Genomic DNA, 19,434 nt, shown 5'->3' with positions numbered 1-19,434 from the left:
CCAAAACCTAACATATACAAATCTAAAGGCATACCTCTCTATCTCTTAATTATATTTCAAACTAACTTACAGTATTTTAGTTAAGGTCAAAAACATTTTAAGTGGTCTATGAGATATTTTATAATTTCACAAAAATTTAATAAGTTAAGTATTAATCAAAAATTAAAAAAAAAATCAAAAATCAAAAAAACTGAATCTAGTATCACCATTCAAGTTATTATATATATATATATTTATTAGTTTATAATTGGATTAATTTTTTAAAAATATTTTATTTTTAATTTTGAAATGTTATTTTTATATTTTTCGAATATTTTCGAATTTTCTATGTATTTTATTTTTATTAAAAAAAAAACGACACGTCATCACAAAATGAACAGTACAGGTCACCTTGTTGACTTGATAAACAAGTAAACCTCATTTGAGGTTTGTTATGATAAAAATGTCACTTTCAAGATTTAAAGTGCTAGTCAAAAACGTCCAGTGTTTAAATTGCGAGAATGTGACACTTTCGGGGTTTAAAATGCGATTTTCCCCTTTTTATTTTGTTTTACCACACACATGATCTCTGGCTCTCCCTTTTACATTCACGAAGGACTAGTTGTGCAATATCATGTAACCAAAACGGATCAAACCGAACCGCACCAAATCAATACATATGAAAAGCCGATGAAGTCAAGAGTTTGTCTTTTCCATCTCACCGGAAATGAGCCAGAACTACTGACAATTAAATCATCAAATACTTACTTCATTTTCTCATTCTCATCCACTTCATTCCAACAGTATCTATTAGATGTGCACATCCCCCTTTTTATTTATTTATCATTTATCATTACATCAATTTCTTTGTAATTGATATCATCAGTAGCTCATCTAGCAAAGCAATAATTTCATGAGCGAGATATATATATGTGGGGAATACAATGTAGGGTTTTAGAACTTGACTATTATGTGAAGCACATATATATCTATCTACATCACTGCCCAAAACGGCAGCGCTTCAATAACTGTTTATATTGTAGAAAATATCGCATAATTACGAATATATTGATCAATAAAACTATACTAATATAATATGTAGGTACCAGTTATATAAATTTATTAATCCACGTCCAAATGGAATTGTGATTAAGTTATGCTTATTCAAGTTGAATATGTAGATCAAATTTGGTGGTTAGAAAACGGTAAGAATGTATTAAAATTTGGCGAACCAATGATTTAGAGGATTGAGGTGGGCACAGATTGTTCAGCAATACCCCATGTGATTTCCACATGTTTCCTGCTTCTCTATCTCTTACCTTCTGCTCTTTCACCTCTTTATATAATCATATACTCCTATATATGTAGTATTTTTTCTTACTCGCATATATCATATATAGTGTATAATTTATACACTTAATATAACAAATGTTAATTTTATCCACAAACTTTTCTTCTTATTTTTCTAAAGCTTATTTTTGATAATATAAACTCTGACTTTTTACTGACTACTTTTTAGTTGTTTAGTTAGAGTTTTTTATATATTCTATAGACTATAAAAAATGCACTTTATAAATTATAGAACGAATCGAATACCATATTGTTTAACCTAAATTAAAATGCTTTCTGGCTAATGTTAGGGATAGTAAAATCATCTGTCAATTAAAATATTATATAAACTATATAGGTCGAAATCCAAATACAAATTATCCATATAGTAGCAATTTTGTTTTCATTAAGAAACAAACCCAGCCTCGAATTTAGCTCTTACCAATAAAGTATTACTAATTGATTAGTTTAGTTACGGTTGTTTAGCACGGTTCTCATTTGGTTATCAAATTTTAGATGTATACAGTATATAGTTGTTTCAACTATTATAAAATTTTAGTTTAATATATTTCGTGTTTAAGTTATAAGAAAGTGAAATTATAGATGTATATAGCATAGCACGTTTCTTAATCTAAATTTGCATATAGTTGTTTCAACTATTATAAAATTTTAGTTTAATATACTTCGAGTTTAAGATTTAAGAAAGTGAAATTATTTATGCTCAATTGGATCACAAGCTTATTAGAAAAGGGTTGAATACAGACGCCTGCACGCACCAAATTAGAAGACTCCTTTTTCATATGTACGATACATAATACATTTTTTTTTTTTGTTCGAAAATATGTTTAGTTTAAGTAAAAGTAAACCCAAGTGGTAAAATTAAACGTACCTTTAAAGTAATGTTTTGTTTTTCTTCTTTTGATATTGATTTTAAAATTAATAAAATGCATCAAAAGCATCTTTTGCATGAGAGGAACAGTGGCAGTGCATGTATCATCTTCTCGTTACAATAGAATCTATTGTTTTAAATTTTTAAGTAATTAAAATCCTCTTATATGTAATATATATTTTCCGGAAATATAAAAAAGCTGCAACACATCTTTTAATTTTTTTTATAACATCCCACATGACAGCCAACAGACTCTGTTCATTGGTGCGTAATTATTTTTCTCTTCTCTCAAACTTTTAAATTTATATTATAATACCAATAAAATATATAAATATTGTAGAACATGATTTGGTTCGTGGTTCTATGATCACACATTCGGAGGCCCTCCAGACACGGTGGATTTAATCAAATGGTGATAACTTTTTTTGAGGGGTTGATAATTGGTTGTAACTTATAGATGCGTATTCTTCCTTTTACAATTTTTTTTCCTTGTCCCATTTAAAAATTTGTGATGATAATTCATAGAAAAAAGACAAACTGCTGCAACTTACAGAATTTGAATCATGATGATTAGATCGTATAATTTCTTCTTTTTTTTGAAGAAGAAAATATACAAAAGCTTTGAATGGTAATGCAAACAAACCAAATTGAGCATATCTTATGCAGCGGACTGATCGTTCTAATTTTGACGGTATGGATTTACTATCTTTTCTCAAAATGTTAGGTCGGTCATATGCAAAAGTAACGTTCTAATTGTTTGTTTGTATGTTGACTTATGAATACAGAGTGGCGGTTTGGTCGGTCCGTAAATCTCCGGTGCCTCTCAAACTCTGACTTGCTCTTTTTCTCTCTTTCACACTTTCAATTTAATTTTAAATATATTTGTGTAACGTTTTGAAACAAAACAAATTGTGTAACGTTTTGTGTTATGTTAAGAATAACATTTTTTAAGAATAAGTTTTATATAAGCTTTTGACTACTGAATTGTATGTTCACGTTTTCTGACGAAAAGAAAGTTATATAATATTATGTTTGTTATTGACTCTTACTGTACTTGAAGAATTTAGGTCCATTGTACTTGTTACGCCGACAAATAAATAATAAATTTACGAGTTAAGATTTACCAAAAAAAATCTTTACAAATAGAGCAAGTCGTTATATTTTCAGTTCATGAGGGAGAGACTTGTAAAATAATTTCACACTAAATAAAGTTATATACAAGAGGAGACCAAAAACCAAGTTTCATTTAGAAGAAGTCGGAAAAACTTAAGATCTCTCAAAATTTGTTTTTAATCGAGAAAATTTCTAAATTTTAATCTGAAAAAAAAAGCTCGGGTTTTACAACTTCTATAGAGATGGATGTATGGATTTATTCTCATTTCAAATTTGGGTTATTTAGCATGTGGGCTGCTGGTTCATTGATGTCTCTTGATTTTAATGAGTTTTAAATTCATATTTATGTTTATTATGATCATTTTAGGTTGCATCTAGGTGTTAAATTGCATTTGCATACTCATTTGCATATCATAGGAGTTGGAATGCACATTTGGAAGTTTTGGGGTGAAATCATGAGGTTGTTATTGTAATTTACAAAGTTTGGAGCCGATCTGAGGACACTCAAGAGGTCAGGGACCATTCTGCAAATACTAAGGGTCTGGTCTGCACAATTGGAAGCTTTGGGGCTGATTTGGGTGGACCTTTCTGCAATTTCAATAGTTTTGGGGTCAAAGGGTAAACATCCAAAGGATGAAGGACCAGACTTGCAAAAAGTCCAAAATCCACCATTTTTGCTTCGTGGTTCCTCCGCTACGAGATGGCTGCGACGACTCCGGAGCTTCAGGAGATGCTGTCACGGCTCGAGCTGAGGTCACGGCGGCGACTCTGAGCACATCCGCGACTTGTTGATGACGACGACGGCGTGAATCGTGGAGGAGATGAAGACGGAGGCGGTGAGGAGCTTCGTCGTGGCTGAGACGATAGAATGGTGGTAGAGAGCTCGAGATAGAGCAAAGGAAAAACACAGATTGAGCAACGAACGCGGACCACTGCTGCGGATTGGAGCTCTCCGCGGAAACAAGGCAGTGAGCTCGAGGAGACACGGCGGATGAACGCCACGGATGGAGGGAGGCCGTGGAATCGAGGCAGAGAGTTGAGTGGTTCGGAGGAGACGCCGCGGCCGTGCAACGCGGGTTGAAGCTGTCCGCGGGTATGGGCGATCACTACAAAAAAAACTACGAGAAAACAGCGGTATTTTGACGGACATTCTGACGGAAAATGAAATCCTCGGAATATCCCGAAGAATTTCCGAGGATATTCCGAGGAAACACAAAATTTGGTTTTTTTCGGAATTTCCTCGGAATATACCGACGGAATTCCGAGAAAATATCAATCCGGCGGAATATTCTTAAGGAATACCGAGGAAAAATGTATTCCTCGGAAAAACCGATGAATTCCGAGGATATATTATAGCCGTTAGAGAGCCGTTGGGGGATTTTAAAAATTCCGAGGAAATTCCGAGGAAAGAGCCGTTGCCGTCGGTATTCCGTCGGAATTTCCTCGGTATGTCGGCAGGATTTCAACTATAAATATAAGCACCCCTCTTCCTCTTCATTCACTCCATATCTTCATTCTTCCTCTTACTCTCTTTACACACGAATTTGATTCATAAAAAACATGTCTTCTTCAAATTATTTTCGTTCTTGGATCGATCGACCTCATTTGGATCCGAACACAAGATTGCTTACGGAAGAATACCAACGAGGTATAACCGAATTCATGGGGTTAGTTCACCGATAACCGGAAGCAAAAACAGGTATGTTAAGATGTCCTTGCTCTAATTGTAAAAATAGAAAGGTTATTAAAGAGTGGGATGTTTGGACTCATCTATATTTGAGTGGGTTTACACGAAGTTACAAAATTTGGTATCATCATGGGGAAACTGATTATGAACATGGTAGTACTAGCGAACCTCAACCAGCGGTTAGATTAGAAGAACCAATTAGAACGGATGTAGATTATGGTGTAGGTACTGAGCAGATGGTAAATGATCATTTTAGAGGGGAAGATTTACCCAATGCACAAGCTAGGAGATTTTATGATATGTTGGATGCTGGAAAGCAACCATTGCAGAGATGATCATTCAGCTTTATCATCTACTACAAGATTGATGGGCATTAAAACAGATTATAATTGACTGAAGACTGTGTGGATGCTATTGCTGATTTTGTAAAAGGTATTCTACCCGAGGATAATGTAGCTCATGGTTCATACTACGAGGTTCAGAAACTCGTAGCTAGTCTTGGTTTATCGTATCAGGTAATAGATGTATGCATCGACAACTGCATGATTTATTGGAGGGCGGATGAACAGCGGGTTACATGCAAATTTTGTGGAAAGCCTCGTTATAAAGATACGAGTGGAAGAGTTCCAGTGCCATATAAAAGGATGTGGTATTTGCCTTTGACAGAAAGGTTGCAGAGGTTGTATCTGTCTGAACGCACAGCGCAACCAATGAGATGGCATGCGGAGCACTCAACAGATGGTGAGATCAGACATCCTTCAGATGCAAAAGCGTGGAAGCATTTCCAATCAAAGTATCCCGACTTTGCGTATGAGAGAAGAAATGTCTACCTTGGTGCATGTACTGATGGTTTCAGCCCGTTTGGCAAGAGTGGAAGACAGTATTCTCTATGGCCAGTCATTCTTACACCATACAACCTACCCCCAAACTTGTGCTTGCGACGAGAGTTTTTGTTTCTCTCGATTCTCGTTCCCGGGCCAGAGCATCCTAAGAGATCACTTGATGTGTTTCTTCAGCCACTAATATATGAGTTGCAACAACTATGGGCTCAAGGTGCTGAAACATACGATGTTTCGTGTAAAGAAAACTTTCAAATGCGGACAGTACTAACGTGGACAATAAGTGATTTTCCAGCATATGGTATGTTATCTGGATGGACAACGCATGGAATGCTATCATGTCCATATTGTCAAGATAACACTGATGCTTTCCAACTAAAACACGGAAGGAAAACGTGTTGGTTTGACTGTCACAGGAGATTCCTACCACCTGATCATCCATATCGTTGGAGTAGGAATTTGTTTACGAAGAACAAGAGGGTGTTTGACAGTCCACCACCAGAAATTTGTGGGAAAGATTTGAAGACACAACTAAGAGATTTTGGTGCAGAAAGGACGCCAGACGTCGGTGGACATGAGCGTTTTTCGGTAGATGCTGTTGGAGACCTACATAACTGGCACAAAAAAAGTATTTTCTGGGATCTGCCATACTGGGATGATCATCTGCTAAGGCATAATTTAGATGTCATGCATATTGAGAAGAACTTTTTTGACAATCTCATGAACACGATCCTTAATGTTCAAGGTAAAACAAAGGATAATTTGAAGTCAAGACTGGATTTAGTCGATATATGTGCTCGTTCAGAACTTCATGTTGATGAGAATAGTAGGGCTCATTTTCCCATATACCGACTTGATGCAGAGGGAAAAGATGCGTTCTTTCATTGGATTTCAAACGATGTGGAATTTCCAGACGGTTACGCATCTAATTTGCGTAACTGTATCGACAGAAAGGAAGGAAAGTTTACTGGCTTGAAAAGCCACGATTGCCATGTAATGATGCAGCGCCTCCTTCCGTTTGCCTTCAAGGAACTATTACCACGAAATGTTCATGAAGCAATTGCAGGGATAAGTGGTTTCTTCCGCGATTTATGCACGAGATCAGTGACTCTTGAAGGTATTGAAAATTTGAAGACTAACATAGCCGTGATTCAGTGCAACCTTGAGAAGATATTTCCTCCCTCATTTTTTGATGTTATGGAGCATCTTGTTATTCACCTGGCAAGAGAATTGGAACTTGGTGGTCCTGTGCAGTATAGATAGATGTATCTGTATGAGCGGTATATGTTCCATTTGAAGAAGATGGTGAAAAATTTAAGTAGGGTGGAAGGTTCTATAGCCGCACAGATGATCAATGAAGAAACTTCAAACTTTGCCGAGTACTACTTTGCAGCAGAAGTTCAGACCAAAAACAGAAGACCTGCTTGGCATGATGATAGAGGCGAACGGGCAACATATCATGTTACTGTTTCAGACATTTTCACAGACGTTGGACGACTTAGCGGAAAACCAAAGGACCGTCGACTTACTGAGCAGGAGCGCAGTAATTTACGAACATATTTGCTCACCAACTGCGAAGATGTTCTTCAATATGAGAGGTAACTAAATTAGCTTACAAATTTTTATTTTAACAAGTTGAAATTTAAATCTTAATTAATTACATTATTGTCATCATATGTACATGATTTTCATGGCAGAAAAGCGGTTCGAATATAGATACGCCACAGAGGACGAACTAGAAGAAATGAAGCAGAGAGAATTTTCTGGATGCATGTTTACTTATGTGATTGCTTTAAACAAATTAAAATATCATTTATCACATATTAATACTAATTCACATTTATTGATATAACATATATATGTGCTATTAATAGGTGTCTGCTGGTTTGGCCAGAGGTGAAACATTTGACGATTGGATACGCGAGATGGTCGTTGGACCAAACTTTGTTGTGAAGTCATATCCGAGATTTTGTACTCGAGGATATGCATTCACAACTCAGAAGAGGAGAAGTTCGAGTACGACTTATGATGCTGGCGTTTGTTCTGCATCAGGAGATGATGTATACTACGGACACATACATGAGATTTTAGAAATCAAGTATTTGAGCATGGTTGGATTGCGCTGTACTGTTTTCTATTGTGATTGGCACGACAACACTCTAGATCGAGGTGTGAGAACAGATGCATTTGGTGTTACATCAGTAAATTCGAGGCGAAAGCTGCAATATTATGATTCTTTCATTCTTGCTTCTCACGCCGATCAAGTAATTAAATGTTAATTATTCAGAATGATTCATCATCATGTGTATTAATTTATAATTTTACTAATAATTTTTTAAATGTTACAGGTTTGTTATATCAAGTACCCCCGGGTAAGGAACAGAGATGATCCATGAGTTACTGTTACAAGACTCAACCCGAGAGACCGAGTTCAGGGAAGTTCTGAGCTGGAAGACCCACTACAACCAAGCACATCCGGCAACTTAAGTGCAGTAGAAGATTTAGCTGGAGTTGGCCTTGTAGTCGATTTAACCGACTTCGGAGAGGAAGCCTTCGTTCACGTAGAAGATGAACCAGTGATTGGAGAGTTTTACCAAGATCCAGATTCAGATTCATCTGGTGATGATGACTCGGAAACAGACTAGCATCGACTTTTTTTTTTAATAGAAATACCGAGGAAATTCCGAGGGAAGATAGGTTTTCCTCGGAATTTCCTCGGAATAGACCTTGTCGATTTAGGGATTTGATTATAGAGTCTTTTTCCTCGGAATTTCCTCGGAATATTCCGACGAAATTCCGAGGAAGGTAAGGGTTTCCTCGGAATTCTCTCGGAATATTCCGAGGAAATTCCGAGGAATTAGGGTTTTTAAACCGAAAACAACGTTTTGCAGTTTGAATAACACTTATATAACCCTTATTAAGTGTCTTAGACTGATTATGAAGTCAAAAATTTGTTCCTTACCCTATAATAAACAATTTTCCGATTGTATGAACGAAATCCCCACAACATAAGAGAAACACTTATACACTTTAATGAACGGTAAAGGGAATACTTACAATTCGTTTTGAAATTTTGTTATTTCATAGTTTATGATCGTCTATAAAAAGATTCCTCAATGGTATGCATTGCATTTGTATAAGAAATGATATAGGGCAAAAAAATTTGATGTTTTGAAACCCCAAACATGTGTTCCTCTGAATTTCCTCGGAATATTCCGAGGAAATTCTGAGGAACAATATAAACCAACAGAAATACATGCATATGATATTCTTTTTCTTCGAATTAATGAAATATCCGAGGAAATTCCGACGGATATTTAAGTGTCCGTCGGAATTTCCTCGAAATATTTTCATTTAACCGGGCAAACCAGCTGCGAAATATTTCGCGAAAATTGAAATTGAAATACCAAGGAAATTCCGACGGAAACTATCCGTCGGACCCTAGGTTTTATAACGACGAAACACTTCTTCTTCCCCATTTCTCTCTTCTTCCTCTCCGGCTCCTCTCCGGCTCCTCTCCCTCCTCTCCGGCAATCTCCCCCTTCTCTCCCGACGATATCTCCGGCGAATCCTCTCTAAACCTACACAAATCATATAAGGACCCTATCCCACTCTCTTAGGTTCTATTTGTTAGGTTGATTTGGTTGTATAATAGGTTTAGAATTGTGATTTGGTTGAATAATAGGTTTAGAATTGTGGTTTGGTTGAATAATTTGTTTTGTTGAATTGATTTATATTTTTTTTATAAATTTTTTATTATTTTTGTATTTATAAAATCGATTTTTGTGTATAAATTCGATTTTTGTGCATAAATTCGATTTTTGTATTTTACAAAACGATTTTTGTATATAAATTCGATTTTTTGGATTTTACAAAACATTTTTTGTATATAAATTCGATTTTTTGGATTTTACAAAACATTTTTAATATCTATAAAACTTTTTTGTGATTACAAACTATTATTTGGGATTTAAAAAAAAAATATATATATAATATAAATTACTATATTTATTAAATATTTTTAATATTATTAAAAATATTTTTTGTAATTATTAAACTATTTTTTATTTATTAAAATTATTTTTGTTTATTAGAACTATTTTTATATATTTATTAAACATTTTTAATATCTATAAAACTTTTTTTGCGATTAAAAACTATTATTTGGGATTTTTTTTTAAAAAATAATTATATATTTCTATATTTATCAAATATATTTTTTTTAATTTACAAGTCTAATGATGATCAGACCCGACCTCGACAGCGTCGTGCTCGTGGTGGTACGGGGAGCGAGTCTCGAGATTCCAGCCATTTTCAGGATTCCCCTTCGCCCCACAGCTCCTACCATACATCTCTCTGCTGCACCCGCTCCTGCTCCTCTCGCTTCCGCTGCTGCACCCGCTCCTGCTCCTCCGGGTCCTCCGGGAGTGATGAGTGTTGCGGAGTTGGTTCGACAGCCCGGTCGTGACCATCTTCCCTATCTCACTCCGTATCCACATGGACGGGGTCAAACATGGTAATTAAACATATTTTTTTTTTATTAAAATTTGATTCATTATTAAGCGTTTGTTTTTTTTATTAGGTTCAACCGATCCGGGAACGGGATCAACGCATGGATCAACCGTATGTACTCGGCCCTCGACAAGGGACATCCGACTTTCACTGACTTCCCTACCGACAAGCAGCATCTGTGGTTTCGTCAGTTTGCGGTAAGTATTCTAATTTTTTACTTATATTTTTAATCTTTAATATAAATTTTCTACTAATTGTGTTTTTTTTTCAGCAAGAATTCAACTGGAATTCCGATGAGACGCTCTTTATCTATCACCACTTCGTCCATAAACTTATGGACAACTATGGGAAGCAGATCCACGAGTGGAAAAAAGAAGTGGGAAATCAACAAGGTTGTTTTTAATTTATTAAACAATTCTTTAATTTATTAAACTATTTTTTAATTTATTAAACTATTTTCTTTTTTTTTTATTAAAAAGTCCCAAAGTCGATAAACAACACGGTCTGGACAGAGTTGTGTGCGCATTGGGATAAGGAAGAGACGAAAGAAACTTCCTCCACCAACTCCACCAACCGCAGGAGCGACCGTAAAGGGAAGGGCGTCTTCAAGCATAACTTGGGTGCTCAATCTATTGCCTCTCTGGGGGATCGCATGGTAAGTTCAACCGTTTTTTCTTCAATTATTTAAGTTTTGAAATTTTATTTTTTGTGCATTTCTTCTAATTTCTAATGTTTCTTTAATTTATGTTTTTTTCAAGGCGGAAGAAAATGATGGCGAGCCGGTTGATGATCTCGCCCTAATGAAGAGTGCGTATACCAACAAGAAAACCGGCCAGATTGATGACGGTCTTGTGAGGGAAGTGGTCACCCTGGTCCAAACTCAGGTGCAAGACGAAGTGTCTCAGCTTCAAACCGAGGATGACGATTTGACGGCTTCGACCAACTTGTCCCGGTTTCGAATCAACGAAATCGTTGAATCCGTAAGTTCTTTTTTTTTAAAGTTCAATTCATTTATTTCTTGATTTAAATTTGGCTATTTTCTATTTCAGTCGGTTCCAAAGAAGAAGGGACATTTGGTCGGTTTGGGTCGTCGCACCCGGTCGGTTCTTCCTTCTTCTGTACCACCGCCGTTTGTTGATCCAGAAGTACTTACGGCTCAGTTGAAGGACAAGGATGATCGCATATCTTTGTTGGAGACCCAGATGGCGGCTCAACAGGCGAGCTATGAGGCACAGAGGAGGCTGAACCAGCAAATGATGGAGATGATGCAAATGATGTACCCGAACGAGGTGTTCCCGAACGTGCAAGACCCGTAGTTTTTTTTTTTTTTCAAAAACTCGGAATGTTTTATTTTTATTTGTACAAGTTTGAATATTATCTAATATGTTTTCAATTTTAATTTTAATTTTATATTTTCGAATTTAAATTTCAAAAATTCTGAGGAACATTTCGTCGGAACTTCCGAGGATTGGACCATCGGAAAGTCCATCGAAATATCCCGACGAAGTTCTCCCTCGGTATATTCCGAGGAGCTTTCCGACGAACTGGTGGTCCTCGGAGTTTCCTCGGAAATTCGTTTCCTCGGAATTCCGTTGGAAATTTCCGAGGGATTTCCGAAGAAAAATGAATTTCTGAGGACTTGTTTCGTCGGTATGTCGTCGGAATAACGTTATTCCGACGACATACCCACGATTTTTTCCCTCGGTATGTCGCTGTTTTCTTGTAGTGGATGACCAAGGACGCGAGCGATGGGCGCGGGTCAAGCCGGGCCGCGGGATGCGTCAAACGTCAACTCCCGTTGGTTAACACATTCAAGCATGCATAAATCACAAGTGTACTAACCACTTAAACATCTCAGACATCAACTGCCGTTGGCCAAATATGTAAATGACAATACTAAGTTCATTCAAACATTTTAACAAACAACTTTCGGACGTAAAATAGCTTAAGATCTAGATGAGAATGATCAAGTCTAATCTAGCATTAAGAGCACTTAGCAAGCATAGAACAATGCTAATCAAGCAAGAAACATCTTAAATATCTACTTAATTACCCTAATCTATCTAACACATGAATCACAAAGTCACTACTCACTAATCTCCATGAAAAACCTTAAACCCATGTATGGATCAAGGCTAATCATGTTAATGAGCAAGAGAAACACAAATATAAGATGAAGTACTTCCTTAGATTATCAAAAGATTCAAGCTTTTACAAGTTTAGACAAAGTCTTGACAAAAAATGAGATAAGTCATAAAATTAGGTCTAAAATGTATTTATAATAGCTTAAAACTCGAACCGGATCGATCCGACAAACCCGGATTTGACCCAAAAGACAAATGGGTGAGATGGTCTTGGCATCGATCGCGGCCAAGCACAAATTGATCCAACCTCACTGCCCGGATCCCACGGACTGCCTTTGTCCGCGGTCGGTGTCTGCAGATCTTCCATTTCAGACTCGACCTCACTGCCCATAATCCGCGGACAGGGTCGGTCCGCGGAACTCGTCCGCGGTTGCTTGCCCATCACACTCTCCGTACTTCAACTTGAGATTTTCCTTACCTAAAATACCACACATGCATATGCTATATACCTAATTAGACTCTAAATGCATTTTAAATTATTTAAATGAATGTAGAAATTATGCTTAAAACCATGCAAAATCTCAATACATCACTCGTGTCACTCGAAATTATAATGAATTGACAAATCGAGCATAACTTTTACTTCTATGAGATCTATAGCCTTTTTCCATAAAAATGTCGTTGTTTTCTCCTTTACCAAATGGAAGAGTTTTGCATCACTAACAAACACGAAACCTTTAGAAATCCTACATTGAAGTTTAGAGACCAATACTAATATGTATAAATGATACGAGTCAATCTGTTCATTAATTTTTAACTGAGTTTGAGTTGAAACTCATTTTTTGCATGGTTTATTAACTCCAAATGGAAATTATAACTGATCCAGTAAAGAAATTAGATATGCATTACTCGAGTGAACGAGTCGAAGAGTTATCATTGTGAAGGAGATGTGTTACAGTGTGAGGTATATGCAATATTCATATAATATACTGACGTTAACAAGAAAGTATCACATAAATAATGATAATACTAATTAAACTTCTTGACTAAATTTGATAAAATCTTCTCTATTAAAAGAAAAGTACCATTTTTATCTACAATAAAAAAGTCATACTAGCCTTATTAGGTCCATTTCATTAATTACATTTATTTAATTATTTATATTAATCTATTCAATATAAAAAGATATTAATAATAAATCAATTTTAATTGTAAATTTAAATTTTATTTTTAGTTATAACAAAATGTTGAAAAAAAATCTAACAAAATCTTTCTAAAAATCTAAAATATTTTATTTAAATTAATACCATTGATTAATTTCGTAATTAATAATATATACTATTATACATTAATTTAAATAAAATTTTATTATAAAAAAATAAAATAAAAGTGTATGCTATTTTTCAAATTTTATAATTATATTCTATATCTTCTTTATTAAAATAAATACCATAAAAATTCATACTAGGTCTATTTAATATATAACATTTCTAAAATATCTTATAAATTATATAGATATTAATAAATAAATTTAAATTGTAAATTTAAATTTTATTTTTACTTATAACAAAATATGTTGAAAAAACCTAACAAAATCTTAATAAAATTTTAAAATATTTTTAAATTAATGCAACGATTGATTTCATAATTAATAATATATTATTATTATAAAGTATTTACTTATAAAATCCCACAATATACTAAAATAAATAACATAGAAATATAAATTATGCTAAGAAAATATCAGTTTATAGTATAACTAAATAAAATTTTAAAATGTATTGTATTCAGTTTGTAAAAATTAGAAAAAATAAAGGAGATTCTCAATTTTTTTTATTTCATACTATGAATTTATTTTACCAAACTCGAAAATATATTAATATATAATAACAATTAATAATAAAGTAAAATATATAAAACAAATCATTATACAATAATAATATCGAATAAGAAACATAACCAATAACATTATAGATTTACACAATATATAACACTAAAACGTAAATATATTTTAAAGTTTTGCGATGGTATACGTCATATATTTATAAAATGAAAATCTACCCGCACATCCGTGCGGGTGAAAAATCTAGTTATTATTATGTTTTTAAGAAAGTAAAAGGCGTAAGTCAGAAACAAGTTTTCCAATATATTTTTGTATATATAAATAAACAGTATGAAGCCATAACTTATAAATCTCTTCTTTTTTTTGGAACATACCATAACTTATAAATCTCATTAGTTATTATTATTACATAAATAAACAAACGAAAATTAAGACACGTACTAACAAAGACAGGGTATTACGAATAGCATGTTATTGTTTTTATAAACTAACACGAGATCAAAAGAAAACATGGAAGAAACAAAATAAAGAAGGCAAAGCACATAAAATCATTCAAGGGGTAGCACTTTTGCAATTAGGATCGGAGCCACGGTTCTCGTAGAACCTAGCAATAAAAGAATTAGCTCTTCTATCGACCCCTGGCTCAGCGATCCAAAGTCGACCATCTTCATCACTGGTCATGATTCTTGACCTTATGATCACTCCTTCTTCGCTCCAGTCATCTCCACTGTTCGAACAGCACGGTAGCAAAGCTCTTATTACCGAAAACGTTGATGATTTCTTGTTCCTACCCATCTCAGTTTGTCTTATATATGTGTACTACAATCACTCAACTTGAATATATGTATACATCTCTAAGTATTCATATTTATAGGAAGAGAAAAAGAGAGAATAGGAAGTAGCTAGGAAATTGTGCTACACAAACGACAACCTCTCGTGTATACAATATGCCTTTAACACGTAAATACATACGTATCTCTATATAATATATGATCTATACGAGGTTTAAAGTAAGATTATTGTCTAGAGAAAATTCATTGGAGACCGACCGATGGATGCATGGCTGTAAAAGTGAAGGAACTTCTTTTGAGATGAGAATAAGTTCTCAAACTTTCCATGTATGAGGAATGAAGGATTCAAATATATTGTTTAATTAGTTTATAAGTCTAATAGATTATAGTATTTAATGTATTGATAGATATACAAATGTCGTAAAGTAATCAGGCCTATATTCTATATACTACCAAACTATATATTCTTCATCTTTTTTTTTTGTTCTTTTTTACTTGTGAATATGATTGATCTGCAACAACCAGTAGTGATTTTATTCAAGAAGATCACCCACTATTTAAATTATATGTTTGATGTGTTTATTAAAAAATCTTCATAATTTTCTGATTAGTAATTAAGTTTTGTCACTTTGATGTTTTGATGTATATTTAAACCAATGTTCAAGAAATCACTAGGCGGTAACAAGACGCTCTATAGAGGATTAGCGACTAGGTGGATTATTCGGAGCTTAGACGAGGCCTAGGTGTTAACGAATTATTCATTTATTATATTTTTTTTTTTACATTTATATGAGATATTTTATTTTTGAGTTTAATTATAAAATTATTGTAATGAATTATCAAAATTAGATATACAAAACTAAAGAAGTTAAACAAAATATTGGATTTATAGTAACATTATTGCTTAATTTAGCATATTAAGACCAATTTAGATCGATTTAAGGCGATTTTAACCAATTAAGAACAGTTTAAACTGATTTGATCGTATAAATCGGTATAAATCGTATTTTAAAAAAATCATTTCGGAAAGAACCGAGCTAGACCAATTTTTAGAACCTTGATTTAAACGGTCTAATAATTAGCTATTGCGGTACAGTGTTTTATTTAATCACTGCCTAATGGTGCTATACGTGTAACATGTATGATGTAATCAACTAATCATATATATAGCTACTTAAAAGAAGTTGAAAACTCGGTTTAGGTTCAAAATTTTCAGTATATTTTCTTCAAGATTAACTAGAAAAGCAAGTAAATGGAGCAAATATAAATCATCGTTGCATGTTATTAGATTTAGAGAGTTATAAGTTTTGTTTCAGATTTTTTTCAGTATTAGTTCAACTTGTCAAGAATCATTTCATTGTTAAACTAAATTTTGGGTCCGGTCCGTTTTTTCGTATTGGTTTGAATTATAAAGAATAATCAAATTCAGTTAAAATTCAGATCGGTTTATGTTTTGGTTTAATTTAGTTCTAATTGGATATATATGCTCAATTTATTTGGCTTGAACATCTCAGATGAAATCAAGAAATGTGTAGTAAGAAATATAACAATGTTTGAGTGACTGAAGAATGCTGACCAACTTAGTTTGTTGAGCCTTGACCGCCCTTCTGTCGATGTCCTTGCGGTGTCCTCAGAGCCTGTTGTATCGACTTGGTTTGGATTCATTCAACTCTCACACTCTCCTTCCGTGATAAGTACTGCTTGCTCGATGCCACTCGTCTTCGTTTCGTTAGCCTCTCCTATGTGTACAAACTTCAAACTAAGCTTTCTCTCCTTATTTTTCTTTGTAATGCTCTCCTTGTAAGCTCCAAATGATATACGTGAAAGGGAAAAAAGAAGAAGACATAACTACGTTATCTTTTCTTGCTCTCCACACTTCATATACATGAGGACGAAAGAAAACCGTCCAGTATACAGAGTTGAACTCAATAAAACGACTTGAAATTTTGCATGTTGCAACTTGAGGACGTTAAGATCTTATTTGTGTGGTAGTTAAATAGTTAGATTACTTAAAGTCCTGCCAATGTAATGATATTTTCACCAACTATCTCAGAGCTTTTCTACTCCTTGGTGTTCGTCTCTTTGTTTCTGGTATTTATAAAACATTACACATATTTATGAAAAACTTTGACCAGAACTAATATATTTGAGTAAGATCACCAAAAAATAATTTTTTTCCAGAAAAACTCTATATAGAAAAAGAAACGAAAACAAAGAAAATCCAGCTGCTATGTTTATTAACTAAACAGAAACAACCCTAATTGATAATCAACTAATCATCTTTTTCTGTTGCCATCAGGATTACTTTGTTTTAACGGAATTCGGACCAAACTTGGAATATAACTGACGAGAAGTGGACTATGAAATAGCCTCTTGTAGTCAAGGTTTATCACCTTTGGCTTTGGGATGTACTCGCTATAGACTATTTTATGTATATCTTCTCCACCAATGTGAATTATGGTCCTCTCTTCATCTTCATTGTCTTCATTGTCTTCAAGACAAAACATGACCCTTTTATTCTCCTCGTCCACCAAGAAACAAATTACCTTCGTCATGGCTTCTGTAACTTTAGTGTAATCCACTACTAAGAACAAGCTCCACGACAACTCCTTGGCCTCATCAGCCTTAGTGTTGGTCACCCATATCTTCATCTCTGATGGACAAGTAGCAAAGCTCTGAAATAGCAACGCAAGTTTCTCTTCTCTGACAACTGATAGAACTACACCCGCATCGTTATCATCATTATGAAAAGGAAGAGACAGACGTCCAAATCTCTCTGTAGTGAAACCAAATATGAGAATACAATTAACCAGATCGTCTTCTTCTTCATCATCTGAATATAACCAGGAAGTATTTCCCGGTTAAAGAGACGCCACGCGATGATAATTTCCACCCACTAACAGCATCGTCATGAAAAGCTCTCCATGAATCAGAGTTAAACTCATACATTTCAAACGTATCAACTCTGCTAAGCCTCAAGAGTTTGAGGCTATCGCATGATTTGTTCTTGTTACCGTATCCTAGATAATACTTATGGTTCATGGCGTAACCGTTAGATAGAATCCAACTAGTTTGACCAGTACAAGGGTTCCAAACCACAAGTCTATTATTTTAGATATCTTGACATCTTCTGAATCCTTCAGACTATGAAGTTTTCCTGTAAACGTAATAAACTGATCATACCTATTGTGGAGTCCATGGAAATCTAAACTGAATGAATAAGCCGATTCATCCTTCTTTAAGACCATCTGTGTTGTTGCTTTGCCCATGTGATTGTTGATAAATCTCTGATCTTTGAATAAAGGGTTCCATCGTTTGCAACTTAACTGCAAACGTTTTAAAGATGTGGGAGGAACCCTAGAAAGTATTTCTGATTCCAAGTCCCATGGGAGTTTGGGGGTCACCATTATCTTTTATTTTTTGTGCTTCTGACGTGAACTCCCAAAGAAGAAAGAGAGAAGAGAGGATAGCGAAGAGAAAAGAAGAGAGCTAGAGAATAGCAAAGAGAATTTAGGTTTTAAGGTCAACTATATAAAAAGAGAGAGAGACAGAGAAGAGAGATTTGGACGTCTATCTTTAACCTTAAAGCCTAACTTATGAAACTATCTTAAAATATAAATAAATATATATATATATATATATATATATATATATATATTCACGAAAGTCTTACTAAATACACATTTAAAATATAATTTTAATATATATTTATGATTTTTTTTTTTAATTTTGTGATGATATTATACATAATTATCAATATCTTTTTAAACTGTAAAAAAGATTATAAATAAAAAGTTAAATTCAAAAAATGTTATACACATTTATGAAGACCTTCATAAATACACATATATACAAATTATACTTAAGAGTTTAGTTATATTTTTATTAAGACATTCATGAAATCTAGATTTTTTTTTATAAAAAAATGTATAAATACATTTTTAGAAATTAAAAGGATAAAACGAACAAAATGATATTAAACATAATCTGATTTAATATATTTAAAAGGATTTTTAACGTTAAAACCCCTCAACTAAGTTTATTTTATGTAAAAACCCACAAACTAAGTATTTAACAAAAAAACCCTAAATTAACTTTATTTAATGAATTAAACCCTACCAGATCATAATTACCATTACTACTGGTAAATCTTTAGTTTAGGCGTTTTTACATTAAGTAAACATAATTGAGGGGTTTTACCATTAAAAATCAAAAAATTCAAAATTTTATAATATTATCTAAAAATTAGTAACTTAAATTTTCAAAATTAGAATTAAAAAAAATAATTATATGAGTTGATGTGTTTTTAACATCAACATTATATATGTATAAATTAAAAATCTAAGAACCCAGAAAATATAACAAAAA

At 33.7% G+C, this 19,434-nt stretch overlaps 1 pseudogene; it reads right to left on the bottom strand.

Annotated features, from left to right (window-relative positions):
* Positions 1 to 17,189: 17,189 nt before the first annotated feature.
* On the bottom strand, positions 17,190 to 19,086 carry LOC125584524 (annotated as a pseudogene).
* Positions 19,087 to 19,434: the final 348 nt, after the last annotated feature.

Source organism: Brassica napus, chromosome C3, assembly GCF_020379485.1.
Source record: "Brassica napus cultivar Da-Ae chromosome C3, Da-Ae, whole genome shotgun sequence".
In the NCBI taxonomy this organism is placed as follows: Eukaryota; Viridiplantae; Streptophyta; class Magnoliopsida; order Brassicales; family Brassicaceae; genus Brassica; species Brassica napus.
The sequence above is the reverse complement of the archived record's forward strand: the minus strand, read 5'-3'. Positions and strand labels throughout refer to the sequence as shown.